This window comes from Lepidochelys kempii, chromosome 8 (genome assembly GCF_965140265.1).
Source record: "Lepidochelys kempii isolate rLepKem1 chromosome 8, rLepKem1.hap2, whole genome shotgun sequence".
Classification (NCBI taxonomy): Eukaryota; Metazoa; Chordata; order Testudines; family Cheloniidae; genus Lepidochelys; species Lepidochelys kempii.
The window spans coordinates 98,003,895-98,020,761 of record NC_133263.1 but is presented as its reverse complement, the minus strand read 5'-3'; the positions used below and the strand labels follow the sequence as shown (position 1 = coordinate 98,020,761).

The following is a 16,867-nucleotide window of genomic DNA, read 5'->3' as shown; positions in this document are numbered from 1 at the left end:
AGGTGAAATACGGGCAGTATTTGGGAATGTATTTCTATAATATCTAATGATAAACATTAGTCATGCACCATGTTTTTCATTGGCATATGTATTTCCTATGCTACAGTACCTCCTAAATGATATGGCTGTACTCTAGCTTCACTACATCAAGCTTTATAAAGCTCTGCTGACAGCAACACTTAACTCCTCTGTTCTCAAGGATAGCTGATAAAACCCAAAGGTAAGCTAATTTCTAATGTAGACAACTGAATACAAAACACTGGTCTTCAATGCTACAGAGCTAAATATTTATAAATATTTCTGTATGAGAGTTTGATGCAGGTAAAGGGTGAAACCTGGAATTCTCTTGTTTTCAGTTCCTAAGGAAATACCTCTTGTGCAGTTTCCTCTTGTTGTAGTTCCTCATCTGCTGTATTGTTTCCCTATGGAAGGGGACCAAAACCTCTCGAGAGAAGACAGTCATTTGATACAAATATTAGTCTTGCTTATAATAAACTATATCTGGTAGGATACTTAAACAATTCCTCCATAAGTACTAATTCTGTCAATCATATTCAGGTAGATAGATATCCATGCTTTAGAACGTTAAGATGTTAAAAAATATGTGTACATTTTAAACAGTTATCTTGCTTGTTTGTTTTCTAATTTAGGATCTATGTCCAATACAGCAATTTCTTTATTAGAACCACTTTTTAAAGGTGCTTACATTAATTCGCTGAAGTCTGTAACTTGGCCTATAGCCAGCAAATTGTACTAATGTTAGGAAAAAATATCAATGTACATTGCTGACTCTGCATTTTAAATTTACAGTAAAAATTGAAATGCTATGAGGTTACAATGTAAAACAAATTTAGACTTGTGGAAGTTTTCTTTTTTAAAAGTTATATTTTTAAAGGTTTTACATATCCTATAAAACATAAATTGTGTAATGCCTGGACTATTATGGCATAAAGGTTTTATTGGGAATGAATTTGGGATGATTGCATCACTCCTGAGTGGTGAAGCCATGACTGAGTAATGCAGATTTTTCTAAATGAGTTCTGATAAAACCTTTAATACAATCAGATTTTATCATATATGAATGTATGTATATGTAATACATGAACGCATTGCTTAGCAAGAATTTATTCTGTAAGATGCACACTATCAGTATTTGTAGTGACCTTTTAAATAAAAATCCCACATGCTACAGAAGAGCTACTCTAGGAATGCCTTGTATTTTCTATATATTAAAAAAAAAATGAGGGGAGATCTTTATTCTTCCACCTATAAAGACAATACAGTTATGTGCCCAAATCAGCTGGAGTTGAATTGAGAAGGGAAAGAGGAAGAGAAAGTAGTAAATATAAAACATATATGTAAAAAGTCTAAAATATTTTCTAAACCTAAACGGTTCGTGATTTTAAAATCCAGTACTTTGGAGTCCCATTGGGAATCTCCCATTATTGATGGGACAGGTTCTCTCTCCCCTTCCCCCCCCCCCCACTTTTGGCCCTGAATTAAAAGCACCCTCAGTGTAAAGGTCGGTTAGGTGTAGAAATACCAACAGTGGCCCAGGGCTGATCTTTCCCATCCTGTGCTTTAGGTGCAGTTTTTTTGATGTATTATATGGAATTCCACATTTGGGGGAAGGAGGATGAAACTCTTTTTTTTGTTTTTGTTTTCCGCCCGGACAGGCTGACTTTTAGTTTGTAATATGGTATCTGTTTCAAGCTCTACCTGTGTTTTGGAAAGTTAAAATATCTAGAGAGGTAGGTGAGACAGTCAAAGATGCATGATAAATTGCAGAGCCCTTTGATCAATTTGTCATGTGGATGTTGCCTTCCCGTGTTACGTGTGTGTACATGTGTTTTGTGTGTGTTGGACCAGATTTTCAAAAGTGCTATAAGCATCTAGCAACTCCAATTGAAACCAAAGGGAGGTGTTAAAACATTTTTGAATCCTCGCAGTGGTTAGCTGGGCACTGGCTCCTGCTAAGACTCCCAACCTGGCTGTTTCTGACAGCCATAGATCTTTTCCACAGCACTCGTTAGTGACTATCTGAGTGCTGGAAACTGGTCAGTTACTTAAATCATAAGGCACTCTAGGATTAGCCAGTTTCAGGTCTGGTTTTGGAGCACACAAAAAGCAAGTGGCTGCTTTGTGTCTGATGGAAAGGGTACTTGAAAGCTTTGTAAATCATGGTCTGTCAATATTTTCCTCTTCAGCACTGGGACTAGAGGGAGGAACAATAAATTCTGTGATGACCCCAGCCCAACCTCCAACAGCAGGACCATACTGAAAGTCATCCTAGTGTCTTTGTCTGTTCTTTCCAACAGCTCAGGGCTCCACACATCATGGCTTTAACATAGGGGCATTCTGTAAATCACATAGCCCTGAGTATAAATCTAACCATCCTCAGGACAAATTTGTTGGGTTTTGCCCCATAGATCACTATGCAACTTATCCAGTATAAGAATTGTTGCTTACTGTACCTTGCCTGACATCAGTAATTTATACCACGTGATACAAGGTCAGATAACTTAATTCCTGGATCGGTGTCCCCAGTAAACTGATCTAAATATAAAACCTTCAGCCAGTCAAAAACAACCAATCATTCAATTACAGAACAGTGATGTAAAACTTTATCTGTCTTCTGATTGGGTTAAGCTTGGAGCATCCATGTTCTTTAATGGAAGGGAAATACAGGCTTTCAAAAATTGTTCAATAAGCAACTGTTATGATTGCATCAACATCAGTCAGGCCAAAGAGCAGTAAGTAATGTTTTTTAATCACTTGGTATAAAAGAAGAACGGCAGTGGAATAAATGTTTGCCACGGGATAAATTTATTTTCAGTTAGATTTGACTTTGTCAAGGCACTTACTTAACAGTAGATTTCCACTTTCCTACTCCAGAGTTCTGCTCCTTTCTTCTTTTTCTCAGTAAGTGTTATTGCACATTCCATCTATTTACTTTGGGGTGGGAAACTAGATGGGAAAAGACTTAAAAGTAATCTAGCTCATCCCTTCTCTGCTTGAATGAGGCATCGTTTGGCCCTACAGTATGACCTGTTCTAGGGCCTTAACCAAAGCCCACTGAAGTAAAGAGGAAGACTCCCGTTTACTTCCATGAGCTTTGGATCAGGCCCAGGTTTGTTCAGGATATTTGTGAAAGTCAGCTTAACTACCGCCTCTTGGGGAAGTGGCTTACTCACACTGATGAGGACCCTTCTTGTCAGCATAGGTAGTATCTACGCTGAAGCGCTAGGGTACTGCAGCTTTGTCGTGGTAGCATTTCAAGGGTAGACAAGCCCTAAGTGTTCAGACCCTTGAAATACTTGCAGAGTGTTTTTCCTCTGCCCACCACACATTTAGCTCATCACTTAGCCAAGCTATACATACTTAGTTTTTTTTTTCTTTTGGAAAGTCAATCTTTCATCCCCTTCCATCACTTTGTTCCGTTTAATGCCCTGTAGATTGTTAGTGTTTTGGAAACAAATCTAATGAACAGAACACAGTGTTCCAGGTGCAGTCTTGCCTTCTTGATATGTGACTTGATGTCTGCTGCAACTTGCAATCGCGCTGTGGGTGGTGGCGGGGGTTGAGTTTTTTTTGGTGAGTTTATGAATGAATTGTGGATTTTTTTTAACTTGGAAAAGATACCATCGACTTGACACACTCTCACTTCCATCTGAAAATGTTTTGTTTGAAAGTGGATCTAAGGGGGCATCATCGTTTCATAGCAGGTATTTGCCAGCCATGCTTCACTGCTGCTGTGTAAATAAAGGGCTGAGAGATCAGAGATGGTCCTGTATATTGATCTGAGCTGGACTTGAGGTAGCTCTTGCTCTCTGGCAGCTAGCCATGGAGAACAGCAGGGCTTAACCTCTTCTTCTCCCATCCCTCCCTCAACAAAGTGTCACAATGTTGCCATCAGAAGGAAGCATAAATGCACCTGTGCACATCTTCTACTTCTGTAGGTGCACTGAGAGATGGGAAAGCAGATTACTGCCTCCCCGCCAATCAGTTCCTTTCCTGGCTGCCTGCAATCACAGTTTGGAAGGTAAAGGGAGTGGATAGCCAGGCACAGAGTCCTAGTGCATAGGGGAAGAGTACTTCTTTAGTATGGGGTGAGGCTATGGGCCCTAATAAACATTTGTGCTGGTGGGGACTTACAGTCTCAGTTCATGGGAAGAGCACGCAACACCAGCAATTGGTGGATGGGGCACATATAGCCAGTGTTAATGTGGCGGCTTGAAGCACCAGTAAGTAAGGGCAGGGTGAAAGGGTGGGCTCAGAGCCCTGGAGGGTTGAGTGCCTGAGAGCTTCTGACAGTGGGAGGAGAGGCCAGTCCTTGCAAATGGAGGGAGGGGATCCTGGAAGGACCAGCAAGAAGCTTGGATAATAGAAGAGGCAACCCCAGCATCCTGGTTCAGGAGAGATGGTCAGCATCTCTTTGGGGGGGGGGAGGGATAGCTCAGGTGTTTGAGCATTGGCCTGCTAAACCTAGGGTTGTCAGTTCAATCCTTGAGGGGGCCCTTTAGGGATCTGGGGCAAAAATTGGGGATTGGTCCTGGTTGAGCAGGGGGTTGGACTAGATGACCTCCTGAGGTCCCATCCAACCCTGATATTCTGTGAAAAGCCCAGCAAACCAAGAGGGGGCCGAGAGGAGATTCTCTGGCCCAAGCACATTCTATCCTGGGGGAGGGAGCTGTACATTCTCACCTATCTCTCTTACGTTTCCATGGCTTGGCTTCTCACCCAGCTTCTGCCGTCTTCTCTAGATTCTCATGCAGGGCTCTTCCTTTGGGGCTTCCTTACTTGATTATAGCAGTAGAGGTGACATATTAAGGATAAGGGCCCAGAGGACAAAATAACACACAAAATGGCTGCAGCTGGAAGATTCATAGATTACAAGGTCAGAAAGGACCATCTAGTCTGACTTCCTGTGGAACACAGATCATATAGTTTCCCCAAAATAATTCTTAGAGCATGTCTTTTTACTAAAACATCCAATCTTGATTTAAATATTGCCAGTGATGGAGAATCCATCACGATCCTTGGTAAATTATTCTAATGGTTAATTACCCTCACTGTTAAAAGTTACCAGATTAGAGACCTTATTTTTCTAGCATTTATACCTTGTATGTAGCGACTTTTACTAGGGCTTTTTTTGTTGCTGCTCAGTTCTATGACTCATACCCTGCTAGTGTCCTCTATGAGACTTTTACCAGCAGGAGCAGAGCTGAAATGGCAGCAATGACAGGCACGTGTGTGCACAGAGAAGGGGAGGAGGAATGGGCCTGAGCATGGTTTATGTTGTTCTGGAGTCTTCTGGCCAGCTTCTGTTAATCTGGAGTGGCAGTTGCACGTTTGCCCCCTCATGGTAGGTGAAGTGTGGTTCATAAATAAGGCTGCAGGCGGTGAGCAGGCTTCCTCTTCAGCTCCTCTTCCTAGTTCTAGAGGCTACTCCCAGAACATCTGAGCAGGCAGCCAATACTGTACGCTCATTTTCCTCCCTTCTCACTGCTCCTTTTTCTGTCCAGTGCATCTCGGTGCAAAGTGGAAAAGTCTATACTTATACCCACACAATGAACAGACCTCATTGGAGCTGCTCTGGACTCCTCCACCAGAGCATACTTGCCCATGGATAGGTTCACCACAATGTTCAGCTTCATCTCTACAACAGACCAAAACCCACAAACCACAGAAGGGCTTGTCTTCAACCGCTGGGCTATATGGCAGCCTACACATTTGTTACACCCTTAGCAAGACTCTGCTCTCAGTATCTTCAAGCCTGGCTGAGGACAGTCTACATCCCCAACAATCAGTCAGTCCAAATGGATGCCTATACTTCAGAGGGTCCTCCACACTTTCAGTTGGTGAAAAGCTCCCCAAGAGGTCTGTGTAGGAGTGCCATTCTTGCAACCTTCCCTCACAAAGACCATCACCACGGATGCATCCCTTCTAAGCTAGGGCACATGCATTCAGGACTTCATAGCTTGGGGTAAATGGTCGCTGCAGGAGGTGACCCTCTACATCAATGTATTAAAGCTTAGGGTGACTTGTTATGCTTGCCATCACTTCCTACCCCACCATGTCAGGGGCCACTCGGTCAGAATAATGGTAGGCAACAGAGCAGCAATGTATTATATCTGCAAGGCTACCACCTCGTCTCTAGTGCACACATCTTCCCAATGCTATGCTCTCATGCCTGTTTCCAGAGCCGAGACAGCTTTGAGTGAAGTTCTGTAGTGCGTACTGAATCTGCTGCCTCCACACTCTGCTCTGTATTGCTCTGGAATCTCCTGAAGTGGAGCACCCACAGGGATAATAACTAAAGAAGGAGAGGTTTTTTACCTTGTACAGTGACTGGAATTCTTCCAGATGTTTTGTCCCTATGGATACTCCACTATCCATCCTCCTTCCCCTCTGCCTCAGAGTCTTTGTCTGGATTTCATGGTTAAGAAGGAAATGGAGCATCAGTGAGTCCACCCTCCCCTAAATATGCTCACATCAGAGCACAAGAATGTGTAGGGTGCGGACCTGTGGACATGGCTGATGGAAAATCTGATCCAGAGTGCACTGGTGCATGCACATCTTGAAATGGAGTACCCATATTGGCAAAAATCTCAAATTCCAGTTACTGTACCAAGTAAACAACCTCTTTCTGTGAATTCAGTCTAGAAATTCAACCAAGATGTTCACAAGTCTTATCTTGATGTCAGAGACCTCTATCTATTTGAAGCTTTCTCCTAGATATTTTGACTGTTTCTCTGCTGTGATTTTTAATTGCAAAGGTCTGTAATGTAGACAGGGCTATAGAAGGTTATACTAATTACACTATAATACTGGTAGAGAAGGTTTTTCTGAATGAAAAGCTTTTTTTACAGGCTTCTACAACTTCTAAATACCTTTTTGGATGAACTTCTAACAGTGGCAGAATATTTTGGTAAAATTCTGTCTCTGTGGTGGTATCAGAGAAGGGTGCATATGGTGCAGTTTGCATTACTTAACACTAGATATTGTTGACATCCCCCTAACTCCCTTCTTTTTCACTTTGAGCAGCTTTTATTAAAAACTTCAGGATTGAATGGGCTTAGTGCAACCTATTTGTTTTGGTTTCAGAGTAGCAGCCGTGTTAGTCTGTATTCGCAAAAAGAAAAGGAGTACTTGTGGCACCTTAGAGACTAACCAATTTATTTGAGCATAAGCTTTTGTGAGCTACAGCTCACTTCATCGGATGCATACTGTGGAAAGTTTAGAAGATCTTATATACACACAAAGCATGAAAAAATACCTCCCCCCTCCTCACTCTCCTGCTGGTAATAGCTTATCTAAAGTGATCACTCTCCTTGGTGATCACAAGTTGGGCCATTTCCAGCACAAATCCAGGTTTCCGGGGGGGGTGAGAACCTGTAAGGAGAGTGATTTCTAAAGATAGCTACAGCACTTGACCCAAGATTTAAGAATCTGAAGTGTCTTCCAGAATCTGAGAGGGACAAGGTATGGAGCATGCTTTCAGAAGTTTTAAAAGAGCAACAGTCCGATGCGGAAACTACAGAACCCAAACCACCAAAAAAGAAAATCAGCCTTCTGCTGGTGGCATCTGACTCAGATAATGAAAATGAACATGTCAGTCTGCACTGCTTTGGATTATTATCGAGCAGAAGCCATCATCAGCATGGACACATGTCCCCTGGAATGGTGGTTGAAGCATGAAGGGACATATGAATCTTTAGCGCATCTGGCATGTAAATATCTTGCGGTGCTGGCTACAGCAGTGTCATGAGAATACCTGTTTTCACTTTCAGGTGACATTGTAAACAAGAAGTGAGCAGCATTATCTCCTGCAAATGTAAACAAACATGTTTGTCTGAGTGATTGGCTGAAAAAGAAGTAGGACTGATTGGACTTGTAGGCTCTAAAGTTTTATATTGCTTTATTTTTAAATGCAGGTTTTTTGTACATAATTCTACACTTGTAAGTTCAACTTGCATGATAAAGAGATTGCGCTACTCTACTTGTAATGGGGGAACTGAAAAATACTATTTTGTTTTTTACTGTGCAAATATTTGTTATAATAATCATATAAAGTGAGCACTGTACACTTCATATTCTGTGTGGTAATGGAAATCAATATATTTGAAAATGTAGAAAACATCCAAAAATATTTAAATTGTATTCTGTTATTCTTTAATAGTGCCATTAATTGCAATTAATCACGATTATTTTTTTTAATTGAGAGCCCTAGTAGCTTTATCTCTTCTGTATCCTTCACCTGCCCTCTGCTTAACTGATGGCAGAAACAGCTTAACTTCACTCTTGCTATACTCTGTCCAAGCAGACGTATGGAATTTGTTTGCCTTGACTAAAAGCCTAGGAGGTAAGAAGACTGAATATCCTCAGCCTGACTATAGGCAAGGAAAGGGAGCTGACTGGAGAGAGAGCAGTGGAACTGTCATATATTAACTTCAGTTCATTTTGCATGCTGCAGTTCTATGGTTAAAATGTCTTCCTCCCAATTTAAAGAGTCCTCTCCCTAGGATGTCATAGCCATGAAATAGCCCTTTTGGTGTTACTACAGTGAGGTCTGACGTTTTTCCCACTTTACCTGGCACTGAGTGTGAAATACTTTTCCCACTGAAGTCAGTGGGAGTTTTACCACTGACTTCAGTGGAGCCAGATTTTCACACCAACAGTTCGGCTATGTTTAAAATAAACACAGTGCATAGGGCTTGATATTGCTAGAGTAAAGAATGCAGGAACTCTCATAAAGTCTGTGGGAGTTTTGCCTGAATAAAGAATGAATAATTAGCCCCATTGTCTCAGTGGGTGGGACGGACTTTTTCTCCTGGTTAGGGAGACTACATTCCTTACAGACAGATCAGCCTATTGGTAAGTAGGTCAAAATGAATGAAAATAAGACTTGCATTTCTCCCTAAGAGACAATGTGTGTTTTTATAACAGTGATTTTTTTTTTTTAGAACTGATTCTCTAGTTTTTCCTTTTCATATTCCTGTGCTGCTGCTTTTTTACAGGGATGCTAATTTTGAGATGGTGGGTTTGTGCAGTGTGTTCTCATGTACTGCTCTGTATGACCTAGAAATGCTAGCTTTTAGTGCTGTGTAAACTAGAAGACATGTTGAACATATTTATGTCTCGCCTTTGGATGCCATCGAGCCTTTGCTCGGAAGAGTAATCTGTTGTGGAATACTTTCACATTCCACATACATGTTTATATAAATATACATAATCTCTTTTCACTGACAGAGTAAACAAAGTGCTAGAATACAATGGTGACTCTGAAGATGAAACTACTGAATCATTCTGCAGTATGGAAAAGGATACTGGTTGAGAGCATTCATATACCAAAAGAAATGTGACCCCTTCTTTATCTTCCTTTTTATCATCTATCTAACTTCATCAAACAAAAACCAGACTTCTCTTCTTTGTATTCCCTTCTTGTGTCTGACTCAGCCCTTGTTATGCCTTAATTTCATGATGCCTGGCTGAATCAGTGCTGAGACAGCCTCTCCTGTTTTGGATTGACAAAGATCATGGTTTCTGATTACAGGTTTTCTTTCTTGGTTTTTCAGCTTTTTCTCTCCCTTTACTATTTCTCCTGTTAGAGTGGCTGTACAATTTACCTTCTAGCTTAATTTTCCTTTCTTCTTCATCTCTCCCCTGTGAGATGAGGAAATGGCAGAGAGTGAATTTCAGATTGACTTAATACATAAAGAGGAAAAAAGGGCAACTTTTAAAATAGGCTCTAAAGTTTTGTGGGTTTTTAGTGATCTCTCAGTGCACTTGCGCTCCATATTTATGATTTGTCTTCAGAAAACTTGTGATGCTATGATATTACTTACATTTGTAATTGCATGTCACTACATATTTTGTATGTGTCCATCTACTCTAGTCATAGATAGTGAATCACAGTCCTTCAGTGTTCCGAGGCTGTATCAAAGGTTATGTCTGCACATCAAAGAAAAACCTGCAACTGGCCCAGGCCAACCAACTCAGGCTCACTGGCCTTGGGGTTGTTTCATTACTGTGTGGACTTCTAGGCTTGAGCTGGAGCCTGGGCTCTGTGGCCCTCCGACCTTGCAGGGTCTTAGAGTCTGGGTTCCAGCCCGAGCCTGGAAGTCTATATAGCAATGAAACAGCCCTGCAGCTCAAGCCTCACGAGCCCAAGTCGGCTGGCACTGGCCAGCCATGGGTTTTTCTTTGCTCTGTAGACATACCCTTTGACACACCTGAGATGTCATAATAGATTACATATGTAACTTCCTATGGATGTACTGTTGATAGAAATGAGGCATATGCTGAAAAGGCTGAACATATTGGAACAAATCCTAATCTGTTACATCCAATATCAGCTCTATTGCTAATGAGTTGAAGAATGCTTCATTGAGCTACTCATGGTAAATGTGATATGTTTCAACTATTATGATAGACTCAATTTTGTTCACTGAAGTAATCAGGACTCTGAGGGTAGATTTACCAGATTTTATGTACAAACTTCACTAGCAAATCTTAGTGGAAAAAATGTAATTAATATCTGTCATGGATTATTTTAAAAATGAGACCAGCAAATTGATCATAATCGCTGAACTACCTCACAGTCTAATTTTGTCTGTATTTTTGTGCCTAGTTGACAGTCTGTGTATGCTGAGCTTAGTCAGTCTGCACAACTCTCAGGTTAATCAGTTGGACTATGACCATAGTATATCTTTACACAGTGGATAGGGTTCTTAGAGCATATTCATTTTCCGTCTCTAGTCTAAAATGTGAAGAGACGTTTATAAGCAACTGAATTCACACTTCAAATTTTAAATAGGTGATGCATCTTTTTCACATGAATGTCCTGATCGCTGTTCCTTCTAATTTTTCCCACCCATGTGTGGAATTAATTTTGTTATATGCACCAATATGGAGGTGATGTGTGACACATCACCTTCATATTGGTACACATAACAATATTCATGTGGTGGGGTTGGGCCGAGGGGTTCGGAGTGTGGGAGGGGGCTTAGGGTTGGGGCAGAGGGTTGGGGTGCAGAGGTGTGAGGGCTCCGGCGGGGGATGTGGGCTCTGGGGTGGGGCTGAGGGGTTTGGGGTGCAGGAGGGTGCTCTGGGGCTACGGCGGGGAGAGAAGACTCCCCACCGCAGCATCTGGGTTTGGGGGAGGAGGTGCCTATCCCTACTGCTGGGGCTGGGGCTGCAGGATAGATGCCCCTCCCCCAGCTGCAGCCCCAGCCTGGGTCCAGGTCACTCCGGGGTCAGGTCAGGCCTGGGGCCAGGCCTCAGACTGAGTTGGGGGAGGGGCGCCCCAGCCGTGGCAGGTTGGGGTCCAGGGGACGATATGCAGGTTCCCGGGTAGGTTGCCTGAGTGCCTGTCCGGTGCTAAATAAGCTGCTGCCTGGCCGCACGGCTGCACAGCTTACAGGGAACTTAGGTCCTGATGCTATTTCTGATTTGACCTTTCCGGTGATACTGTTGCTCCATGAACAGCACAGTAGAACTAACTTAAAAAAAAAAAAAAAAAAAGGGCGGAGAGCACGGGGAAGGAGGCAGCTTTGCATCTGGAAGTACCCAACACTGTTAACTTGTTTTTATCGTGCTCAGCCTGATCTGCAATGTCGAAACCTTACCGGACTGTTCCTCATGTTGAGTGAATACGGTGTGGTGTGTGCTACAAACTTCTTAAAATAACAAGATGTCAGAATTGTATACTTTAAATCTTTTGTCAGTTTCCCTCTTAAAAACAAAAGGTGCATAATAAACCTAACCTGCTTGCCAGAAAGATTGGTCAGAAGTTACAATTTCCCACTTAGTATCTAGTGCAGGTTTTCCCCTAAATTGTTCTTCTGAGTGTTTGGCTAATCCTTTTTTGAATGTTTCCATAGATTGTGCTTCAATGACCTCTTGGCTGTTGTTCCATTCTACAATTGCTCTTACTGTTAGGAAGCTTTTCCTTGCATTTAATCTCTCAACAGTCATTTTGATTAGATTATATTTAACCTTTCTGCTTGTTGTTCCTGAAAATTGCTTGCTAGTGAAGTATCTGAGCTTTTCTTAGAGGTTGGTACTGAACAGACAGATGGCTGATGAGTCACTATTGGCTAGAAAGTGTCTGTATGTAGGTCTCTTGGTTGGCAATAGGTTCATAAGGCTGCTGATTGGCAGTAGGTACTAAAACCACCAGTAAATAATCTTCACATTGTAGTAATTCCAGGATCTACAATGGTAGAGGAGAGTATTTTAGTACCAAGAGTATTGATGTGATTCCTGAATTACAGCTGTAGTTCATATGAAGCTGAGTGACTTTGACCAACAGTCGAGTCATGGGTGTTTTTTTCATGCTGTAAGCATATCTGTTTTTGTGACTGGGTGCAGGGTCACTACTGAGTCCCCAGTACACACAAAGAAACACTATCTTTCCTTTCCCATCCACTGAACACCCTTGGAAAAGGCATATGAAATGCTGCTGGAGGGACAGGAGAAGGAGCGTGTATGTAGGGAAGGTTCTGAAGCTTGGATTGATGCTTGGTCTTGCGGAAGTTTGTTCATTCTTTGGACTGTGTTGTTTGGTTTGTATTTATAAAGGTTCCTTGCTGCTGAATAAACTTTACTGTCTGTGGCTGTTAAGTTTCTGCCCAATCATCCCAATTTATCTCTCTGTGTTTTACAAATCCTTAGTTTTGAGTACAAGTCCTATAGGGAGTAGTTAGCAAATCTTACCATATTACCTTGAGCACTGTAATCCTGCTTCAGTATCAATTTGGAGGATATGAGACACACAACAGAAAGATGAATCAGCAAACAACCCTAGCTGTACGCTTTAGAGTAAAGTGATCACAGAAAAACAACTTGGGCAGAGGGTCCTGGTATGCCTTGAGCTACTTAAAATCTTTTGGCATTGACTGCACTTCATTTTAAGGGCTAGTCTACACTGACCAATGTGTGGTGATGGCGCAGGATATAAAAAACCAACCTCAATAAGGATATAAAAACCCACCTCAACAAGGGGTGCTGGGGCACTGTTTACACTGGCGCTGTACAGCGCTGCAACTTGCTGTGCTCAGGGGTGTGTTTTTTCACACTCTTGAAAAAGAAAGTTCCAGCGCTTTAATTGCCAGTGTAGACAAGCCCTAACTGTCGACGAAATGAGTAGTCTTTTTTTCAGGGAGGAGGTCTGATGGCCACCACATTGTATTTGAAGACTATCCTTTAGTACACAAGGATTTGAAAAACTCCATAGACACTTGAAATGTTGGTAAGAATGAGAAGAATTACAAGTTCAATATATATCACTGCTGATAATTCATTTGTGTTTGTAGCATTGTTGTAGCCATGTTGGTTCCACCATATTAGAGAGATGAGGTGGGTGAGGTAATATATTTTAATGGACCAACCAGGACTGGCTCAAGGCACCAGCAAAGCAAGTACGTGCTTGGGGCAGCACGTTTCCAGGGGCAGCATTCCGGCCATCCTTTATTTTTCCCCCTGGCCCCGCTCAGTCAACCAATGAGCCCCTGCGTGGGGCAGGGCGCTGAGCTCAGCGCGGGGGGCCCGGCCTGGGGACGGGCCCGGCCCGGCCCTGGCCCCCTGCTGCCGGGGGAGCGGGGCGACGCTGCTCCTTCTCACCCCGCCGCATGTGTCACAAGCGGTGGAGGAGCCTGAGTGGAGCCTGGAATCAGGACAGGACCCATTGCCCCGGGTGGCTTGGTGCTGGGCGGGCACCCCTGGTCTGCCCCCTTCCCCACGGCTGACCCGCCCCCCAGCTGCTCTGTTGGTTACTGTCCCCTCTGCGGGGGTGGGCCGGGTTTGAGATCAGGCTGGGGGCCCATGGGCGGTATGTACAGCCCTGAGCACCTCACTCCAAACACTGCTATAGCATTACACATTCTTTTAACATTACCAGTATCAGTGGCTTCTGGTGAGTGCAGTTTCTCAAAACTGAAATTACTAAAAAATTATTTGAGGTCCACCATGTCTCAAAATTGTTTGTCAGGACTCTCATTAATTTCAGTTGAAAGTACCATTGCAAAAAATTTAGATTTCACTGAATTATTAAGACTATGCAAGTATAAAAACCAGAAAAATTCAGTTCATATAAATTCTTTTAATTTATGAGAAACTGGGCACACTGGAAGACTGTTTTTTCATTACAGTGAATAGATGAACTCAAATTGTTTGTAATTGTGATTGTTAAAATTAAATGAATACACTACTAGGAAATAGTGAAATAAAACAAACTACAAATTCTCTTTTCATTTTTTTTAAATTTTAAACAGTCAAAAAAACCCAAACCAAAACAAAATTGCAAAGTGCAAAACCAAAAAAAAAAAGGGGGGGGGGTGGCAGCAAAACTTCTTTTGCTTGGGGTGGCAAAAAACCTAGAGCCGGCCCTGGGACCAACTTCTGTTAGTGAAAGAGAAGCTTTGACCTGAAGAAGAGCTCTGTAGGCTCGAAAGCTTCTCTTTCACCAAGAGAAGTTGGCCTAATAAAGGATATTACCTCACCCACCTCGTCTCTGTTATTCACTAGTGGTTTGTTTAAGAAGTGTAAACTGTGTGAAACATCCCTGCTCTGCCAGACAATCGGATCTCATTCTTGGGGTGGGACCAGAGACATTTCTTAGGAAAAATATAATTAAGCAATATGCTACTGTCAAAATGAAGGATATAATATTTTGAAACTAGACTTATGCCATCTGACTTCAAGGTATACTTTTTTTCATAACAGATCTTGTTAGTCAGGTATATGGAACAGTAATTTGTGTTTCAGAGTAGCAGCTGTGTTAGTTTATATCCGCAAAAAGAAAAGGAGGACTTGTGTCACCTTAGAGACTAACAAATTTAACAAATTTATTTATGCGCAAATAATCTCTAAGGTGCCACAAGTCCTCCTTTTTCTTTTTGAGTCATTTGTGTGTTGCATTAAACTAAATCTGTTTTGCAACCATCTGCTTAGTTTGGAGGTCATGGAGGCTGGAAATGCTGTCTTTTTAGTTCTGTTGCATTATAAACCTGTCCCCAACAGCTTCTTCATATTAACACTTAATGTTAGATCAGACCCAATTAGTAAATTCTTCTTGCCGTTCAATATTATAGGGCAGCCCTCACCCTTCATCTGTCTGTGCTGTCGGGGAAGAGGAGGGAAAGATTCAATTTAACTAAAATAAGAGACAGATTGTGACCCTTGTTGCCTGGAGGGGCCACACTGAGATTGCTTAATTAGGACAAACTGCAGAGAATGGGGCAGACTATCCACCAAACTGGTGGTTATTCTAATGATTCGGTTCACCAAGCCAGCAACAAAACAGCTTCTACTACACCTTACTGGTGTCCCAGAAGCCAAAACCACAACTCCCTTAAAGCAATCCAACCTGGGGCTCCCACCCAGACAGCCACTCAAATATGATGAGGATTACTGAAAATCTTTTTGATCACATATAAAGTTTTACCAATCCCAAGGAATGGGATACATTACCCACCAGGTCAATGAATATTTCAGAACTTACCTAAATACATGCTTACAGCCAATTCTTATTAACTAAGTTTTATTTAAAAAGAAAAGAGAGTATTGTGGTTAAAAGATCATTATTCATATATAACATGTCTATAAAGTTTTTAGGTCAATTTCACGTTAGAGATGGTGAGCTGCTGAGTTGCAAAAAGTTCTTTCAGAATCAGTTCTGTAGGTTATAATCCAATAGGCAAGTCCATATGCAGAGTCTGTATAAATTCTTCCATGAAAAATAGGGTAATCCAGACTGGCACTGGAGACCTCAGTTTTGCGTCTCAAGCTTCCACTGACCAAGCTTAAGCAGATCTGAGATAACAGGATCAGGGCCTTAGTTCTTTTATAGATCTCTGGCAAAACATTGATAGCCTCTTGACAGCAGGCATTCCTTAGGTGAAGAGCATTGTGACTTTGAAGTAAAACCTCTGTTTCCTACGTATATACAGATGCATTCATCAGCATAAAGTAATTATCCATTAATTAGTTCATAGAAAATTTACTACAAACTTCCATGAAGTTTCATCTAAATGCTAATATTCCCTTTTGAGCTCTGAATCAATAGCAGATAGTACCAGAGACTGACTGGTTACATAACATCTAAAAAGAGATAGGTAAACACAAATACAATTAGTATCTTTTTCCAATTCTCTAAAAATACCAGTTTGCATTTCAAAGCTCTAGTCTAGTGGTTCCCAAACTTGTTCCATCGCTTGCGCGGGGAAAGCTCCTGGCAGGCTGGGCCGGGCCGGTTTGTTTACCTGCCGCGTACGCAGGTTCGGCTGATCATGGCTCCCAGTGGCTGCAGTTTGCTGCTCCAGGCTAATTTGAGCCGCTGGAAGCAGCGGCCAGTATGTCCCTTGGCCCGCACTGCTTCCAGCAGCTCCGATTGGCCTGGAGCAGCAAACCATGGCTACTGGGAGCTGTGATCGGCCAAACCTGCAGACGCGGCAGGTAGACAAACTGTCGCGGCCCACCAGGGGCTTTCCCCGCTCAAGTGGTGGAACACGTTTGGGAACCACTGCTGTAGTCTATCTAACGTGACTTTGGTAATTAGGGCCATTCCTTATCAATATCTAACATTTATATACTTTTAAAATATATCCTTAAAGGTTGAATTTGGTCATTTACCTTGCTAGTTGTTCAATATGTTCTGGCTCAGTGTCACGCCTACCCCCTCCAAATGGTATGAACTCTGCCCTATATTAGTGGTTAGCATGCAGACGTACTCAGATGGTTTGGAATGTAGCCCCTTCCTAAAGACTGGAATTGTCTTCAAACAGGCCATAATACAAGCCGCAGGGCAGCTTTTGCAGCTGGCTACTGTGCATGCACAGCATACCCTGGCATTAGCATGATGCAG

At 42.3% G+C, this 16,867-nt stretch overlaps 1 protein-coding gene across 8 annotated transcripts in view; it reads left to right on the top strand.

Annotated features, from left to right (window-relative positions):
• OSBPL9 (oxysterol binding protein like 9) overlaps positions 1-16,867 on the top strand; it is a 142,316-nt gene that overhangs the window by 25,196 nt on the left and 100,253 nt on the right. The window lies entirely within an intron of this gene.